The 18,283-nt window shown below is 43.5% G+C and overlaps 1 protein-coding gene and 1 long non-coding RNA gene across 3 annotated transcripts in view; one reads left to right on the forward strand and one right to left on the reverse strand.

The window, feature by feature from the left end:
• The window catches only part of LOC118395986 (PDZ domain-containing RING finger protein 4-like), a 361,188-nt gene that overhangs the window by 158,917 nt on the left and 183,988 nt on the right, over positions 1-18,283 (reverse strand). The window lies entirely within an intron of this gene.
• LOC127908332 (uncharacterized) lies at positions 2,598-3,795 on the forward strand. The gene is made up of 4 exons (XR_008066850.1): positions 2,598-2,775; positions 3,350-3,451; positions 3,570-3,671; positions 3,729-3,795. It is a non-coding gene; the product is annotated as an uncharacterized LOC127908332 (long non-coding RNA).

The following is an 18,283-nucleotide window of genomic DNA, read 5'->3' on the forward strand; positions in this document are numbered from 1 at the left end:
AGTTGTAGATGGCACTGATTGCTTTGCAATAAAAAGGTATGGATAAATTATTTTAGTGAATCTTTGTTTTCATTTCAACAACTTTCTACTTGAGACGTATTAACACAAGATGTATGTAAAACAAAACTCCACCAGGGTTGATTTGCTTTATACTTTCTTGCTGCAAATATCTGATCCTCTGATTGCAAAATCTTTCACACATGATACCATCCCTAGCGTCTGGAAGGCGGCCGGCCCATATATTCCCCCTTCACAAAGGTGGTGACCTTGTTGCCCCATTTCCAAACTCTTTTGCAAAAATTCTACAATCCTTAACTTTTTAACTACGAAATCTATTCTAAAATGTACACCAGTCAGGCTTTAAGACCAGGTTATAGTACCATCTCTGCTACTTCTTTGGTATTCAATTGTGTCTTGATTGTTTGGATAAGAAGAAGAAACATTGTTTCAGCCCTTTTTATTGTCTAAAGTCCATACCTATTACTCATTCAGAGGCTTTCATAAATTGGACTGGACCAGTCTGTGTGTAGCTGGTTTGAAAATGATTTAAATAACCCAGTGTGTATTAACTGATGGAGTTAAATCTGGATATAACAAAGGGTGTCCCACAGGGATCGATTCTTGGTCCGGCGCTTTTGACTATTTTCATTAGCAATATTGGTTTATCTGTAAAAAAAAAAATTACAAAATAATTGTACTTTCAGCTGTATGCAGAAGAAACTGTGGTGTTAGCTATTGTCCCCACAGCTGGCTAGTTAAGAGAATTAAGAATTAAAATCGGTTTATTCTATAGGAACAGGTCCTGTTCCTATAATAATTCAGTGAACATTTAAATCCAGTTATTGACCATGGCGATATTGCCTATATGAATGCAGCTGCCACTGTACTGGACACAGTTTATCACAGAGCATTGTGCTTTATTACGGGCGATAGGTTCAGTACACATTATTGCATTTTCTATCAGAAAGTAGGCTGACCTTCCTTGAAGTCTCCTCGACCTTTTTGTCTAATAAAAGCCTTCATGTACGGGCTACCAAACCCTCTCATGTATAAACTTCCGCCATACCTTTACCTCATTAGTTAACCTATAGATGTACGTGCTACTAAACCCTCTCATGTATAAACTTCCGCCATACCTTTACCTCATTAGTTAACCTATAGATGTACGGGCTACCAAACCCTCTCATGTATAAACTTCCGCCATACCTTTACCTCATTAGTTAACCTATAGATGTACGGGCTACCAAACCCTCTCATGTATAAACTTCTGCCATACCTTTACCTCATTACTTAACCTATAGATGTACGTGCTACTAAACCCTCTCATGTATAAACTTCCGCCATACCTTTACCTCATTACTTAACCTATAGATGTACGTGCTACTAAACCCTCTCATGTATAAACTTCCGCCATACCTTTAGCTCATTAGTTAACCTATAGATGTACGTGCTACTAAACCCTCTCATGTATAAACTTCCGCCATACCTTTAGCTCATTAGTTAACCTATAGATGTACGTGCTACCAAACCCTCATGCATGGATCCCTTCACTCTGCACTGAGTTTTATAGCAACTTGCACGTGGAATGATCTAGAATACACTTTACAATTGGACGAATTGTTGCCTCTATGGCATGTCAGATGGTTGTTAGGGAACCTTTTTAACTGAAGAATGTGTCTGTTTTTCTGATTGTTTTGCTTTTAGTGTATAGTTGTGTATAATAATGTGTATTTTAATGTGTATATGAATGTGTAGTTTTATGTGTTTATTGTATGTTGATGTGTATTGTGGTGCTATCCAGGGTTCATCTGGAAAAGAGACATTGGGCTCAGCACTGACTCCCTGTCAAAATAAAAGTTTAATAAAAAATATTTGTCAAAATACCCAGGTAAATGGAAATACATGTTATTGCTTTACAATCTAAGACAGATACATTTTTTTTTGCATGTTTGAGCAAATAAATGGTATGTTATAGCTACAAACGGAACATTTTTATTATAATCATTTGAAACCCATTCCGCCGACATTGGAGACACTCGTTCCCATAATGGTGACTCCAAAGCAAATTGCCAATCAGGGAAGCTGGGGAAACTTGAAGAAGATGGATAAACCGCTGGCATCTCTCAAACCGCGATAATTACAAGACAATAGAGCCTGGTGCGGATATCAGCCATGGCAGCTTGGCGCTAACAGGAAGCTCGACTAACGAGCAGTAATTGTTAACAAATTGTGCCTCCTAGCTATCAGTGGGGTGTGTGTGTGCGTGCGCGCAGGATTGTGTGTGTGTGCATGGCTATCAGCGTAGATGAGTAGTGCTCATCACCACCACACCCCCTGGGACTCCCTAATTTGATTTTCTGGGCTTTAATTTTACCTCCATAGCCTGGAGGCTTGCCAAACAGCTACCTACATCACACACAACCATTATGCTACGGTTAATACTATACCAACCCACCATCCCCCCTCTCTCTAAATCACCCCCTAAACACACACACACACACACAACCCACCACTCCTCATCGTGAAGAATCTGACAGATAGTGAGAGAGCGAGAGAGAGACTGTGAGACAGACAGACAGAGAGATAGATGGATGGGATAGGGAGAGAAAGAGAGAGAGACAGGTAGATAGAGAGATAGATGGATGGGATAGGGAGAGAAAGAGAGAGAGACAGGTAGATAGAGAGATAGATGGATGGGATAGGGAGAGAAAGAGAGAGAGACAGGTAGATAGAGAGATAGATGGATGGGATAGGGAGAGAAAGAGAGAGAGACAGGTAGATAGAGATAGAGAGATAGATGGATGGGATAGGGAGAGAAAGGATGGAGATAGAGAGATAGATGGATGGGATAGGGAGAGAAAGAGAGAGAGACAGGTAGATAGAGATAGAGAGATAGATGGATGGGATAGGGAGAGAAAGAGAGAGAGACAGGTAGATAGAGAGATAGATGGATGGGATAGGGAGAGAAAGAGAGAGAGATAGGTAGATAGAGAGATAGATGGATGGGATAGGGAGAGAAAGAGAGAGAGACAGGTAGATAGATAGATAGATAGATAGATAGATAGATAGATAGATAGATAGATAGATAGATAGATAGATAGATAGATAGATAGATAGAGAGACAGGTAGATAGAGAGATAGATGGATGGGATAGGGAGAGAAAGAGAGAGAGACAGGTAGATAGAGATAGAGAGATAGATGGATGGGATAGGGAGAGAAAGAGAGAGAGACAGGTAGATAGAGATAGAGAGATATTATATATTATATTATATATTATATATTATATATTATTATTATTATAGATAGAGAGATAGATGGATGGAATAGGGAGAGAAAGAGAGAGAGACAGGTAGATAGAGAGATAGATGGATGGGATAGGGAGAGAAAGAGAGAGAGACAGGTAGATAGAGAGATAGATGGATGGGATAGGGAGAGAAAGAGAGAGAGACAGGTAGATAGAGATAGAGAGATAGATGGATGGGATAGGGAGAGAAAGAGAGAGAGACAGGTAGATAGAGATAGAGAGATAGATGGATGGGATAGGGAGAGAAAGAGAGAGAGAGAGACAGGTAGATAGAGAGATAGATGGATGGGATAGGGAGAGAAAGAGAGAGAGACAGGTAGATAGAGAGATAGATGGATGGGATAGGGAGAGAAAGAGAGAGAGACAGGTAGATAGAGATAGAGAGATAGATGGATGGGATAGGGAGAGAAAGAGAGAGAGACAGGTAGATAGAGAGATAGATGGATGGGATAGGGAGAGAAAGAGAGAGACAGGTAAATAGAGAAAGAGAGAAAGATAATGCAGCAGCCTTTTTGCGGTTGCCTGGCAATACCAAATCCACAAAGAACTATTCACAAAAGTGTCAATTTGACATTAAAATTGTTGTGAGCAAGATGGACCAGAGAGAGCAGGGGAGGGGGATACAATTACATTGTTTGGAGGACAGGGCACTGAGTCCACAGTAGCTGTTACAATGAGCTACTCAACATAGGAGTGAGACCGAGTGTATACTAAACAGTGGACTGTTCTTTAAGTTGGAATAAAAACAGGAAACCACAATGTGTTCTAGAATGTGTCCATTGCATTCAGAATGTTCCTGACAATGACCACCATAAGACCAACAAAGATCTCACTCCTTCAAAACAACCTTACTCAGGGAACATCTATGGTTGTCCAACATGTCGTGATGCAGTGGTCAGTGTCCCATTAAGGTTAAGATGCCCATTGGTCAGCCTAATGTTCCCTCTCAACAGCTCTGAATCAGGGCTGATACACTATAACCTCTGCCTGCAGTCAGTGTTTTCCACACACGTTACAATCAGTCAGCAATAGTATAGTCAGTGTTTTCCACACATGTTACAAGCCATCAGCTAAATAGTATAGTCAGTGTTTTCCACACACGCTACAAGCCGTCAGCTATAGTATAGTCAGTGTTTTCCACACACGTTACAATCAGTCAGCTATAGTATAGTCAGTGTTTTCCACACACGCTACAAGCCGTCAGCTATAGTATAGTCAGTGTTTTCCACACACGTTACAATCAGTCAGCTATAGTATAGTCAGTGTTTTCCACACACACTAAAAGCAGTCAGCTATAGTATAGTTAGTGTTTTCCACACACGTTACAATCAGTCAGCTATAGTATAGTCAGTGTTTTCCACACACACTAAAAGCCGTCAGCTATAGTATAGTCAGTGTTTTCCACACACGTTACAAGCCGTCAGCTATAGTATAGTCAGTGTTTTCCACACACGTTACAAGCAGTCAGCTATAGTATAGTCAGTGTTTTCCACACACGTTACAAGCAGTCATCTATAGTATAGTCAGTGTTTTCCACACACGTTACAAGCAGTCAGCTATAGTATAGTCAGTGTTTTCCACACACGTTACAAGCAGTCAGCTATAGTATAGTCAGTGTTTTCCACACACGTTTCAAGCCGTACAAGTGTGTTCCCGTCTGTCTTTCAGGGAAATTTCCTGTCAACAGTCTTGCCAAAACCAATCAGTGGTTGACTGTCGGCCAGTTCTATTGGTGTGATTCCTCTCTTACCAGGCGGTCCAAAAACCACAGGAAAAAAACAGGTAGAAATTGCAGGAGGTCTTTTCAAACAGCTCTTACACTAAAAAAAGGCATTATCATAATTTTCACAGTATTATTCCAACCTCATAGTGTGGAAATACAACGTGCAGAACGGCATCTCGGAACGCACAAGTCGACGTTGCTCGTCACAGATTGGGCTATTGAAGCAGACGACCACACCCGGGTTCCAATCCCATTACCTAAAAACAAGAAGAATCGGCTCCAGTGGGCACGCGATCACCAACACTGGACATTTGAGGAGTGGAAAAACATTACCTGGTCCGACGAATCCTGTTTCCTGTTGCATCATGCTGATGGCCGAGTCAGGATTTAGCTTAAGCAACATGAGTCTACGGACCCATCCTGCCTGGTGTCAACAGTACAGGCTGTTGGCAGTGTTGTAATGGTGTGGGGAATGTTATTGGTCACATACACACGGTTAGCAGATGTTATTGGTCACATACACATGGTTAGCGGATGTTATTGGTCACATACACATGGTTAGCAGATGTTATTGGTCACATACACACGGTTAGCAGATGTTATTGGTCACATACACATGGTTAATGTTATTGGTCACATACACACGGTTAGCAGATGTTATTGGTCACATACACATGGTTAGCAGGATGTTATTGGTCACATACACATGGTCACATAGACATACACATGGTTAGCTAGCAGATGTTATTGGTCACATAGATGTTATTGGTCACATGGTTATTGGTCACATACACACGGTTAGCAGATGTTATTGGTCACATACACACGGCTAGCAGATGTTATTGGTCACATACACACGGTTAGCAGATGTTATTGGTCACAAACACACGGTTAGCAGATGTTATTGGTCACATACACACGGTTAGCAGATGTTAATGCGAGTGTAGCGAAATCCTTGTGCTTCTAGTTCCAACAGTGCAGTAATAGCTAACAAGTAGGTGTGCTGGAGGGCAGGAAGTTTGGCCCTGGTGATGCGTTGTGCAGACCTCACCACCCTCTGGAGAGCCTTGCGGTTGTGGGCGGAGCAGTTGTTGTACCAGGCGGTGATACAGCCCGACAGGATGCTCTCGATTGTGCATCTGTAAAAGTATGTCAGGGTTTTGGTTGACAAGCCAAATTTCTTACGCCTCCTGAAGTCCATCCACCCATACTGTCTGTGTGGGTGGACCATTTCAGTTTGTCTGTGATGTGTACGCACAGGAACTTCAAATTTTCCACCTTCTCCACTGCTGTCCCTTCAATATGGATAGGGGGCAGCTACCTCTGCTGTTTCCTGAAGTCCACGATCATCTCCTTTATTTTCTTGACGTTGAGTGAGAGGTTGTTTTCCTGACACCACACTCCGAGTGCTCTCACCTCCTCCCTGTAGGCCGTCTCGTCGTTGTTGGTGATCAAGCCCACTAGTGTTGTGTCGTCTGCAAACTTAATGATTGAGATGGCAGGATGCATGGCGACACTGTCGTGAGTGAGTGTTAAGGGTCAGCGAAGATATTGTTTCCTACCTTCACCACCTGGGTGTGGCCCTTCAGAAAGTCCAGGACCCAGTTGCATGGGGAGGAGTTGAGACCCAGGGCCTCCAGTTTGATGATGAGTTTGGAGGGTACTATGGTGTTGAATGCTGAGCTGTAATCAATGAACAGCATTCTAACATTGGTATTATTTTTGTCCAGATGGGATAGAGCAGTGTGCAGTGTGATGGCGATTGCATCATCTGTGGACCTATTGGGGCGGTATGCAAACTGAAGTGGGTCTAGGGTGGCGGTGATATGATCCTTGGCTAGGCTCTCAAAGCACTTCATGATGACAGAAGTGAGTGCTATGGGGCGATAGTCATTCAGTTCAGTTATTTTTGCCTTCTTGGGTACAGGAGCAATGGTGGCCATCTTGAAGGACATGGGGACAACAGACTGGGATAGGGAGTGATTAAATATGTTCGTAAACACACCAGCCAGCTGCTCTGCGCATGCTCTGAGGACGCGGCAAGGGATGCGGTCTGGGCCAGCAGCCTTGCGAGGGTTAACATGTTTAACTCACGTCATCCACTGAGAAGGAGAGGGGGTACGCAGTCTTTGTTAGCGAGCCGCGACGGCGGCACTGTATTATCCTCAAAGCAAAGAAGCTATTTAGTTTGTCTGGAAGCGTGACTTTGGTATCCGTGACGTAGCTGTTTTTGATTTTGTAATCGAGGATTTCCTGTAGACCCTGCCACATACGTCTCATGTCTGAGCCGTTGAATTGTGCCTCCACCTTGTCCCTGTACTGGCATTTTGCTTGTTTGATTGCCTTGCAGAGGGAATGACTACACTGTTTATATTCAGTCATATTCCCAGACATCTTTCCATGGTTAAATGCAGTGGATCGAGCTTTCAGTTTTCTCGAATGCCGCCATCCACGGTCTCTGGTTAGGGTAGGTTTAAATAGTCACAGTGGGTACGACATCTACCAATGCACTTATTTATAAACGCACTCACCGAGTCAGCGTATAGATTAGAGGTCGACCCGAATATGATTTTTCAATGCCGATACAACAATACTGAATGAACACTTATTTTAACTTAATATAATACATCAATAAAATCAATTTAGCCTCAAGTAAATAATTAAACATGTTCAATTTGCTTTAAATAATGCAAAAACAAAGTGTTGGAGAAGAAAGTAAAAGTGCAATTTGTGCTATGTAAGGAAGCTAACGTTTAAGTTCCTTGCTCAGAACATGAGAACATATGAAAGCTGGTGGTTCCTTTAATATCTAATAGTCTTCAATATTCCCAGGTAGGAAGTTTTAGGTTGTAGTTATTATAGGAATTATAGGACTATTTTCCTCTATACCATTTGTATTTCATTAACCTTTGACTATTGGATGTTTTTATAGGCACTTTAGTATTGCCAGTGTAACAGTATAGCTTCCGTCCCTTCTCCTCGCTCCTCCCTGTGCTCGAACCAGCAACACAACGACAACAGCCACCATCGAAGCAGCTTTACCCATGCAGAGCAAGGGGTACAACTACTAGAACGCTCAGAGCGAGTGACGTTTGAAACTCTATTAGTGCGCGCTAACTAGCTAGACATTTCACTCCGGTAACACCAGACTCATCTCGGGAGATGATAGGCTTGAAGTCATAAACAGTGCAATGCTTCAGGCACAACAAAGAGCTGCTGGGAAAACGCAAAGAATGTGCTGTTTGAATGAATGTTTATGCGCCTGCTTCTGCCTACCACCGCTCAGTCAGATACTTAGATACTTGTATGCTCAGTCAGATTATATGCAATGCAGGACACGCTAGATAATATCTAGTAATATCTTCAACCATGTGTAGTTAACTAGTGATTATGATTGATTATTTTTTATAAGATAAGTTTAATGCTAGCTAGCAACTTACCTTGGCTTACTGCATTCGCGTAACATGAAGTCTTCTTATGGAGTGCAACAAGAGAGAGGCAGGTCGTTATTGCGTTGGACTAGTTAACTGTAAGGTTGCAAGATTGGATCCCCCGAGCTGACAATGTGAAAATCTGTCGTTCTGCCCCTGAACGAGGCAGTTAACCCCACCATTCCTAGGCCATCATTGAAAATAAGAATGTGTTCTTACCTGACTTGCCTAGTTAAATAAAGGTTAATAAATAAAAAATAATAATAAAATAAAATAAAAAAATCGGCAAAAACACAGATTTCCGATTGTTATGAAAACTTGAAATCGCCCCCAATTAATCGGCCATTCCGATTAATCGGTCGACCTCTAGTATAGATCAATATCATTCTCTGAGGCTGACCGGAACATATTCCAGTTCAAAACAATCTTAGAGCGTGGCTTCCGAATGGTCAGACCAGCGTTGAATGGTTCTCGTCACTGGTACAACCTGTTTGAGTTTCTGCCTATGAGCCGGGACGAGCAAGATGGCGTCGTGGTTGGATTTGCCAAAGGGAGGAGGGAGGGCTTTGTATGCATCGCTGAAGTTAAAGTAGCAGTAGACGAGAGTATTAGACCTACGTGACGATATGCTGATCAAATGTTGTGCTAAGTTAGTTAGCATTGGCGTAAGTCCCTCTATCTTCTATCATACTGCACGGAGATACATAACAATGGAACCCACTCATCTGACTCTAGGGAAGTAAAATACTTTAAAGTACTACTCAAGTCATTTTGGGGGGGTATCTGTACTTTACTATTTATATTTTTGACTACTTTTACTTAACTACATTCCTAAAGAAAATATTGTACTTTTTACCCCATACATTTCCCCTGACAACCTAAAAGTACTTGTTACATCAAGAGAACACGTGGTCATCCCTACTGCCTCTGATCTGGTGGACTCACTAAACACAAATGCATCTTTTGTAAATAATGTCTGAGTGTTGGAGTATGCCCCTGGAAATCTGTACATTTGCTTTGCTTAATATAAGACATTTTAAATCATTTATACTTTTACTTTTGATACTTAAGTATATTTGAGCAATTAGAGTTACTTTTCATACTTAATTATATTTAAAACCAAATACTTAAGACTTTTACTGAAGTAGTATTTTACTGGGTGACTTCCACTATTACTTGAGTAACTTTCTATTAAGTTATCTATACCTTTACTCAAGTATGACAACTGGGTCCTTTCCCACCACTGATTCTCACAGTTCATTGAGATTTGCTCAGTTCATTGAGACACTCCAACGTTTCCAAAACTGTAAAGATATTGTCTGTGAGTATAACAGAACTGATGTTGCAGGCGAAAGCCTGAGAAAAATCCAATCCGGAAGTGCTCCAGGTTTTGAAAGCGCTGCGTTCCAATGAGTCTCTATTGAGCTGTGAATGTACCATCAACAAGCTTACGCTTTCTACGTATTCCCCAAGGTGTCTACAGCATTGTGACGTAGTTTTACGCATTTCTGTTGAAGAATAGCCGTAGGCGGCCACATTGCGTAATGGTGGCTCCGAGAGAGATTCTCGCGTAAAATACAGAGGTTGCCATTACTCCAATCGGTCCTACTGAAAAACGAATTGTCCCGACGGATATATTATCAAATAGATATTAGAAAAACACCTTGAGGATTGATTATAAACAACGATTGCAATGTTTCTGTCGATATTATGGAGCTAATTTGGAATATTTTTTTGGCGTTGTGGTGACCGCAATTTCCGGGCGATTTCTCAGCCAAACGTGAAGAACAAACGGAGCTATTTCGCCTACAAAAATAATCTTTTGGGAAATAATTAACTTTGGCTATCTACCTGGGAGTCTCGTGAGTGAAAACATCTGATAAACTATTTAATTTGATTGCTTTTCTGATTTGTGACAAGGTTGCCTGCTGCTAGCAAGGCATAATGCTATGCTAGGCTATCGATAAACTTACACAAATGCTTGTCTAGCTTTGGCTGTAAAGCATATTTTGAAAATCTGAGATGACAGGGTGATTAACAAAAGGCTAAGCTGTGTCTCAATATATTTCATTTGTGATTTTCATGAATAGGAATATTTTCTAGGGATATTTATGTCCGTTGCATTATGCTAATTAGTGTCAGGCGATGATTACGCTCCCGGATCCGGGATGGGGAGTCACAAGATTAATTAATAGAAATGACGAGAAATCGTCTGCAAATATCTATACAATTGTATGCAAGTTCATTATATTGTCTACATATAACAATTACAATTTGCATTTGGAGGTTTAGCTAGTATGCAGTTAATCATGATATTGACTCCCAGTCAACAGTATTTCAGTTTAGTTTTCCATCCCCTAGTGACCTTCCTACCTCTCCACTGTCCTTTCTCTAGCGTCCAGCAGTAGTTTATCACAGGGCTGCCCGACTTGAAAATAGGGTCCTTCATCGTCTTCCCAGTCCAAGTTAAAGGCCCCGTCACGCAGGGGCAAGGGAAAACCATTCGTTCTCCTGTGATGGGCCTACACAAGGTTTGTTCAATTCCATTTCTGACAAACTGATATTTGAGCCCCACATTACACCTGGAGGTACAACCTTCAGCCAAGTGTGGAATTAAGGTATACGGTCTGAGCTGTAAAATCACTCAAACACTCTCTATCACACAAATACAGGTGCAGAGGAACACATACTTACACACCACACACACACACACACCACACACCACATGCAAACAATTAAGCAAACACACTCACACACATTTCTGATATGCAAGTCCTGATATTTTTCATAGTGACTAAGCTACCTAATGTGAGGCTCCATTTTGCCCTCTCCTCTCCTCAGCTCAGAGCCCTGGAGTTTCCATCCAACGTCCTCCAATAGAGATCATCAATAAGATGAGTTCCATTAACCTCAACACCTGGCCCAGCGGTGACAGTAAGCAGGTTAAATGTGTTAAAAGCATGCAATTACCAGAATCAGAAAGGCAAGCTGAGGAGGAACGCATGTGTACACACACTCAAAGAGCACTCCATGCTGTTGCAAACATAGAAATCAGAATCATTCTATGGAGCTTGACAACAAACATGCAAACACAGGAGAGGAGTAAAAACTGGATGTTTTTCAGAGATAAATGGGAGGGCACACACACACACACACACACACACACACACACACACACACACACACACACACACACACACACACACACACACACACACACACACACACACACACACACACACATACACACACACAAACGGGGCTTCAAAGCCAGTGTGTGTCCAGATCGTCAATGGGAAGCCAACTAAAACATGTTTTTTCATTGACAATAAATAAAGAAATGCTTGAATCATTAATTCATGATACGTGGCCATGGATATATAGGATTTATAAGGCTTGAGACATGGATTGTGTATGTGTGCCATTCAGAGGCAGAATGGGCAATACAAAATATTAAGTGCCTTGGAACGGTGTATGGTCGTAGGTGCCAGGCGCACCCGTTTGAGTGAGTCAAGAACTGCAATGCTGCTGGGTTTTTACACACTACACACATTCCCGTGTATCAAGAAAGGTCCACCACCCAAAGGACATCCAGCAAACTTGACACAACTGTGGGAAGCATTGGATTGAACATGGGCCAGCATCCCTGTGGAAATGCTTGACACCTTGTAGAGTCCAGGCCTCGACGAATGGACGTTGTTCTGAGGCAAAAAGAGGATGCAACTCAATATTTATTAATGAATCAATCCATGTCTAGCTGCAACACCACCTCTGATTAACATCAATTAACTGCCAAGAGGAATATGAAAGAGGCCCTGTTTTTATGCTAATGCTATCTGCTACTCCTACCACTGGCTTACAAAGACCTTTATCTCTATTCTCTGTGATAGGATTATGTGTCAGTCAGTCAGAGGGAGGAAATCAGAAAGAGAGAAACAGAGCAAAAGAGAGAAAGAAAGAGTGAGAGAGAAAGAGAGGGGAGAAGAGGAAATCAAACAGACAGTGCTGATTTTTCCCTCCACCTGTATGTGGGAAATGAAGCCTCAGCATTTGATGTCATCAGTAATATATCTGCCTGTGCTATCACTTAATTATCAAGAATGGGGCTGGGCTGAGATGGGGAGCGCAATCAGCTGCATTTTGATTTTGTGTTGCCTGGTATGTTATATGACAGCAGACGTAGATATGATGTGAAAGGACATCCAGTCAACTTGACACAATTGTGGGAAGCATTGGAGTCAACATGGGCCAGTATCCCTGTGGAACGCTTTCGCCAACTTGTAGAGTCCATGTCATAACGAACTGAGGCTGTTCTGAGGGCAAAGGACGGGGGGGGGTGCAACTCAATATTAGGAAGGTTCCTTATGTTTGTAATGTTTTGTACGCTGAGTGTATAAAGCTCATAATTAGCCAGCCCCGGTGACAACGTTTATCATTTTGCATTTCAGTCAATCAACACAATGGGCATCTAATTCATGGCCTGTACAGATCATTTAGGTTCATCTCTATTTAAGGTTATCCTCCACATGTCTCTACATCGTCACACTGGATAGTCAAGAGTTTAATAACGGGTTAGGTGGCATTTGACCTTGTGATTAATGTGTTAACCTCCAACCTAACCCGTCTATATGACTTTCAGGAAGTATGCACTGTGTTGTTAGTCCACAATGGATGGACAAGAATCTGTTCTGAGGAACATCACACACACACATTCTGAGGAACATCACACACACACACATTTTGAGGAACATCACACACATTCTGAGGAAAAATCACACACACATTGAGGAAAAATCACACACCCCGCGCACACGCACACACACACACGGCAGGGTTCACCAAGCTTTCCCAGGTCTGTAGGAAGATTAATAAAAGTGCACATCAGACAGGAAACTCATGAAAGCTTCCTCTGTCTCTGTCAATGATGTGTACTATTTGGAGATGCCATGTTGCGACATGCTGTGTGAGGAGGCGTATGGTTAAGTCAGAAAGAACATCTAAGACAAAGAAATGCCGGTGTATCCGATCAAGATGAGACATTTTTTTATTTTGATTTACCAGGTAAGTCGACTGAGAACACATTCTCATTTACAGCAACGGCCTGGGGAATAGTTACAGGGGAGAGGAGGGGGATGAATGAGTCAACTGGAAGCTGGGGATGATTAGGTGGCCATGATGGTATGAGGGCCAGATTGGGAACAGAGTGGTGTAGTGTGGATGGAACCCTACCAAGCCTGTAGAGTGAAGGAGTCTACCATCTATCTAATCACCCTGTAGAGTGAAGGAGTCTACCATCTATCTAACCTCCCTGTAGAGTGAAGGAGTCTACCATCTATCTAATCACCCTGTAGAGTGAAGGAGTCTACCATCTATCTAATCACCCTGTAGAGTGAAGGAGTCTACCATCTATCTAATCACCCTGTAGAGTGAAGGAGTCTACCATCTATCTAATCACCCTGTAGAGTGAAGGAGTCTACCATCTATCTAATCACCCTGTAGAGTGAAGGAGTCTACCATCTATCTAACCTCCCTGTAGAGTGAAGGAGTCTACCATCTATCGAATCACCCTGTAGAGTGAAGGAGACTACCATCTATCTAACCTCCCTGTAGAGTGAAGGAGTCTACCATCTATCTAATCACCCTGTAGAGTGAAGGAGTCTACCATCTATCTAACCTCCCTGTAGAGTGAAGGAGTCTACCATCTATCTAACCTCCCTGTAGAGTGCAGATGTTTGAAGTTGGTGAGGGAGATAAAAGTCTCCAACTTCAGCGATTTTTGCAATTCGTTCCAGTCACAGGCAGCAGAGAACTGGAACGAAAGGCGGCCAAATGAGGTGTTGGCTTTAGGGACGATCAGTGAGATACACCTGCTGGAGCGCGTGCTACGGGTGGGTGTTGCCATCGTGACCAGTGAACTGAGATAAGGCGGAGCTTTACCTAGCATGGACTTGTAGATGACCTGGAGCCAGTGGGTCTGGCGACGAATATGTAGCGAGGGCCAGCCGACTAGAGCACACAGGTCGCAGTGGTGGGTGGTATAAGGTGCTTTAGTAACAAAACGGATGGCACTGTGATAAACTGCATCCAGTTTGCTGAGTAGAGTGTTGGAAGCTATTTTGTAGATGACATCGCCGAAGTCGAGGATCGGTAGGATAGTCAGTTTTACTAGGGTAAGTTTGGCGGCGTGAGTGAAGGAGGCTTTGTTGCGGAATAGAAAGCCGACTAGATTTGATTTTAGTTTGGAGATGTTTGATATGAGTCTGGAAGGAGAGTTTACAGTCTAGCCAGACACCTAGGTACTTATAGATGTCCACATATTCAAGGTCGGAACCATCCAAGGTGGTGATGCTAGTCGGCCGTGCGGGTGTAGGCAGCGAATGGTTGAAAAGCATGCATTTGGTTTTACTAGCGTTTAAGAGCAGTTGGAGGCCACGGAAGGAGTGTTGTATGGCATTGAAGGTCGTTTGGAGGTTAGATAGCACAGTGTCCAAGGACGGGCCGGAAGTATACAGAATGGTGTCGTCTGCGTAGAGGTGGATCAGGGAATCGCCCGCAGCAAGAGCAACATCATTGATATATACAGAGAAAAGAGTTGGCCCGAGAATTGAACCCTGTGGCACCCCCATAGAGACTGCCAGAGGACCGGACAGCATGCCCTCCGATTTTACATACTGAACTCTGTCTGAAAAGTAGTTGGTGAACCAGGCAAGGCAGTCATCAGAAAAACCGAGGCTACTGAGTCTGCCGATAAGAATATGGTGATTGACAGTGTCGAAAGCCTTGGCAAAGGTTGATGAAGACGGCAGCACAGTACTGTCTTTTATCGATGGCGGTTACGATATCGTTTAGTACCTTGAGCGTGGCTGAGGTGCACCCGTGACCGGCACGGAAACCAGATTGCATAGCGGAGAAGGTACGGTGGGATTCGAGATGGTCAGTGACCTGTTTGTTGTCTTGGCTTTCGAAGACCTTAGATAGGCAAGGTAGGATGGATATAGGTCTGTAACAGTTTGGGTCCAGGGTGTCTCCCCCTTTGAAGAGAGGGATGACTGCGGCAGCTTTCCAATCCTTGGGGATCTCAGACGATATGAAAGAGAGGTTGGTAATAGGCTGGTAATAGGCTGGTAATAGGAACAGGCTGGTAATAGGAGTTGGGACAATGGCGGCAGATAGTTTCAGAAATAGAGGGTCCAGATTGTCAAGCCCAGCTGATTTGTACGGGTCTACCGTCTATCTAACCTCTATGTAGAGTGAAGGAGTCTACCATCTATCTAATCTCCCTGTAGAGTGAAGGAGTCTACCATCTATCTAACCTCCCTGTAGAGTGAAGGAGTCTACCATCTATCTAATCACCCTGTAGAGTGAAGGAGTCTACCATCTATCTAACCTCCCTGTAGAGTGAAGGAGTCTACCATCTATCTAATCACCCTGTAGAGTGAAGGAGTCTACCATCTATCTAACCTCCCTGTAGAGTGAAGGAGTCTACCATCTATCTAACCTCCCTGTAGAGTGAAGGAGTCTACCATCTATCTAACCTCCCTGTAGAGTGAAGGAGTCTACCGTCTATCTAACCAATCTGTAGAGTGAAGGAGTCTACCGTCTATCTAATCTCCCTGTAGAGTGAAGGAGTCTACCATCTATCTAACCTCCCTGTAGAGTGAAGGAGTCTACCATCCATCTAATCTCCCTGTAGAGTGAAGGAGTCTACCATCTATCTAACCTCCCTGTAGAGTGAAGGAGCAATCCTTCCTGTTTGGCCCTGTCCGGGGGTGTCCTCGGATGGGGCCACAGTGTCTCCTGACCCCTCCTGTCTCAGCCTCCAGTATTTATGCTGCAGTAGTTTATGTGTCGGGGGGCTAGGGTCAGTTTGTTATATCTGGAGTACTTCTCCTGTCCTATTCGGTGTCCTGTGTGAATCTAAGTGTGCGTTCTCTAATTCTCTCCTTCTCTCTTTCTTTCTCTCTCTCGGAGGACCTGAGCCCTAGGACCATGCCCCAGGACTACCTGACATGATGACTCCTTGCTGTCCCCAGTCCACCTGGCCATGCTGCTGCTCCAGTTTCAACTGGCCTGGGCCCTAGGACCATGTCCCAGGACTACCTGACATGAGGACTCCTTGCTGTCCCCAGTCCACCTGGCCATGCTCCTGCTCCAGTTTCAACTGTTCTGCCTTACTATTATTCAACCATGCTGGTCATTTATGAACATTTGAACATCTTGGCCACGTTCTGTTATAATTTCCACCCGGCACAGCCAGAAGAGGACTGGCCACCCCACATATGCTCTCTCTAATTCTCTCTTTCTTTCTCTCTCTCGGAGGACCTGAGCCCTAGGACCGTGCCCCAGGACTACCTGACATGATGGCTCCTTGCTGTCCCCAGTCCACCTGACTGTGCTGCTGCTCCAGTTTCAACTGTTCTGCCTTATTATTATTCGACCATGCTGGTCATTTATGAACATTTGAACATCTTGGTCATGTTCTGTTATAATCTCTACCCGGCACAGCCAGAAGAGGACTGGTCACCCCACATAGCCCGGTTCCTCTCTAGGTTTCTTCCTAGGTTTTGGCCTTTCTAGGGAGTTTTTCCTAGCCACCGTGCTTTTACACCTGCATTGTTTGCTGTTTGGGGTTTTAGGCTGGGTTTCTGTACAGCACTTTGAGATATCAGCTGATGTAGGAAGGGCTATATAAATAAATTTGATTTGATTTGATTTGAGTCTACCATCTATCTAATCACCCTGTAGAGTGAAGGAGTCTACCATCTATCTAACCTCCCTGTAGAGTGAAGGAGTCTACCATCTATCTGACCTCCCTGTAGAGTGAAGGAGTCTACCGTCTATCTAACCTCCCTGTAGAGTGAAGGAGATCTACCATCTATCTAACCACTCTGTAGAGTGAAGGAGTCTACCGTCTATCTAATCACCCTGTAGAGTGAAGGAGTCTACCATCTATCTAACCTCCCTGTAGAGAGAAGGAGATCTACCATCTATCTAACCTCCCTGTAGATTAAAATGAAGGTACTTAACCTGAATTTCTGTAACACATTTTATCATAATATAATTTGTTTGTGAGACCCTATTGCTGCATTGTGACAATTTCTCCTGAAGCATGTCAGGAGCACTCTGCATGTGTGAAGCAGCAAGGCCCAAATAGTGACCAGTGTACCCTTCAGGACAGGGGGACATGGTGGGCTGTGGGTGTCTGTGTTTAACACTTTGAGCAGAGTGTGTGAGGATTGTGTGTGTGTGTGAGAGGAGCACACACCCATGCACACGCCTCCACGAGTGATGGGTGTATATGTGTGCGCGTGTGTATGTGCGTATGTGCGTTTGTGTGTGTGTGTTTGTGCCTGCGTGCATGTCATATTAGCGCCTAAGAGACAGACAGTTAAGAGGTTCATAACGACTGCTGCTGATATCTGTGGCTGGTTGGTGGTTAATGATTTTAGTGGCTATAGATACAAGACTATTGTCCACCATGTCTAATCCTTATCCATCATACTAGACATACAGAGAGGAGAGGAGAGGAGAGGACATACAGAGAGGAGATGACATACAGAGAGGAGAGGAGAGGACACACAGAGAGGAGAGGAGAGGAAATGACATACAGAGAGGAGAGGAGAGGAGAGGACATACAGAGAGGAGAGGACACACAGAGAGGAGAGGAGAGGACACACAGAGAGGAGAGGAGATACAGAGAGGAGACATACAGACACAGAGAGGAGAGGACATACAGAGAGGACAGAGAGGAGAGATGAGAGGAGAGGACACAGAGAGGAGAGAGGACAGAGAGGAGAGGACATACAGAGAGGAGAGATACAGAGA

This window comes from Oncorhynchus keta, chromosome 17, assembly GCF_023373465.1.
Source record: "Oncorhynchus keta strain PuntledgeMale-10-30-2019 chromosome 17, Oket_V2, whole genome shotgun sequence".
Lineage (NCBI taxonomy): Eukaryota > Metazoa > Chordata > Actinopteri > Salmoniformes > Salmonidae > Oncorhynchus > Oncorhynchus keta.